We start from the raw sequence: 2349 nt of genomic DNA, 5'->3' as shown, positions 1-2349 counted from the left end.
TGTTGTTGTTATTTTTAAAAGTACTTTATTAAGGTATAGTTGACATGAAATAAATTGCATACATTTAAAATGTACAATTTGATTAAGTCTTGTCATATGTCTACACCCATGAAACTGACACCACCATCAAGATAAGGAACTTCCATTTTTCCACAAAGGTTCCTGGTACCCAATTATAAATCTTCTCTGCCTCTCTCCATAGGCAATCACTGATCTGCTTAGTTTGCACTTTATAGAGTCTTATATAAATGGAATCATATAGGCTGTTTTTTTGTATGGCTTTTTTCCATAATTATTTTGATTTTCATCCATACATTTGAGTGTATCAATAGTTCATTAGTTTTTTTCTGAGTAGGATTTCAAGGCATGGATACTACAATTTGCTTATCCATTCATCTGTTGGTAAACATTTGAGTTCAAGTTTGGGCCTATTATGAATAAAACCGTATGAATGTTCATGTATTATACAAGACTTCATGTGAACATGCTTTCATTTCTCTCTGGTAAAAATCTAGGAATAGGGTGACTATTCTATTCATAGGTAAGTGTATTTTTATCTTTATAAGAAACCAACAAACTATTTTCCAAAGTGGTTGTACCATTTTACATGTTCATTAGTGGTATGAGCTCCCTAGTTCTTCTAGATCCTTATTAATACTTGATGTCAATCTTTTTAATTTTAGCTATTCCAACAGGCATGTACTGATATCTCATTGTAATTTTTTTCTTTTTAAAAATGTATTTATTTGTCTATTTTCAGTTACAGTTGGCACTCAGTATTATTTTATATTAGTTTTAGGTATACAGCATAATGGTTAGACATTACATAATTTATTCAGTGATCCCCCAATTAGACTAGTACCCACCTGGCACTATATATAGTTGCAACATTATCGATTATATGCTCTACGCTGTGCTTTACACCCCTGTGACTATTTTGTAACTACCTATTTGTCACCTAGCTCCCCAACCCCCATCCCTTCTGGCAACCATCTGTTTGTTCTCTATATCTATGAGTCTGTTTCTGTTTTGTTTATTTATTTTGTTCTCTAGATTCCACATATAAATGAAATCATATGGTATTTGTATTTCTTAGTCTAACTTAATTCACTTAGCATAATACCCTCTAGGTTTATCCATGTTGTTGCAAATGGTAAGATTTCATTGTTTTTATGGCCAAGTAATATTCCATTGTATCTATATACTACAATTTCTTTATCCAATAATCTGTTGATGGGCATTTGGGTTGCTTCCATATCTTGGCTATTGTAAATAGTTCTGCAGTGAATATAGGGATTAGTGTTTTGGATTTCTTCAAATAAATACCCAAAAATGGGATTTCTGGGTCATATGGTAGTTCTATTTTTTGTTTGTTTGTTTGTTTGTTTGTTTGTTTGTTTGTTTGTTTGAGGAACCTCCATACTGTTTTCCATATAGCTACACCAATTGCAATCCCAGCAACAGTGCACAAGAGTTCTCTTTTCTCCACATCCTTGCCAACACTTGTTTGTTGATTTATTGATGATAGCCATTTTGACATGTGTGAGGTGATATCTCATTGTGGTTTTATCTGCATTTTCTCTGATGACGTTGAGCATCTTTTCATAAGTCTATTAGCCATGTGTATGTCCTCTTTGGAAAAAATGTCTATTCAGGACTTCTGCCCATTTTTAATTGGATTTTTTTTTGGGGGGGGAGGTGTTGAGTTTTATGAGTCCTTTATAAATTTTGGATATTAACCCTTTATCAGATGTATCATTGGCAAATATCTTCTCCCATTCAGTAGGCTGATGGTTTCTTTGCTGTGCAAAAACTTTTTAGTTTGATGTTGCCCCATTTGTTCATTTTTTCTTTTGTTTCCATTGCCCAAGAAGATAGATCAGAAAAAATATCACTAAGAGTAATATCAGGGATTTTACTGCGTATTTTTTCTTCTAGGAGTTTTATAGTTTTGGATCTTACATTTAAGTTTTTAATCCATTTAGAGTTTATTCTTGTATATGGTATAAGAATGTGGTCCAGTTTCTTTTCTTTTTCTTTTTTTTTTTTTGCATGTATCTGTTCAGTTTTCCCAGCATCATTTATTGAATAGACTATCTTTACCCCAGTGTATATTCTTGCCTCCTTTGTCATAGATTAAATGACCATGTAGGTATGGATTTATTTCTGGGTTCTCTATCCTGTTCCATTGATCTATGTTTCTGTTTGTATGCCAGTACCATGCTGTTTTGATTACTATAGCCATGGAGTACAGTTTGACATCAGGTAACAGAATACCTCCAATTTTGTTCTTCTTTCTCAAGATTGCTGTGGCTATTTGGGGTCTTTTGTGGTTCCATATATATTTTA

Source organism: Hipposideros armiger, unplaced genomic scaffold (assembly GCF_001890085.2).
Source record: "Hipposideros armiger isolate ML-2016 unplaced genomic scaffold, ASM189008v1 scaffold_8, whole genome shotgun sequence".
Lineage (NCBI taxonomy): Eukaryota > Metazoa > Chordata > Mammalia > Chiroptera > Hipposideridae > Hipposideros > Hipposideros armiger.
The sequence above is the reverse complement of the archived record's forward strand: the minus strand, read 5'-3'. Positions refer to the sequence as shown.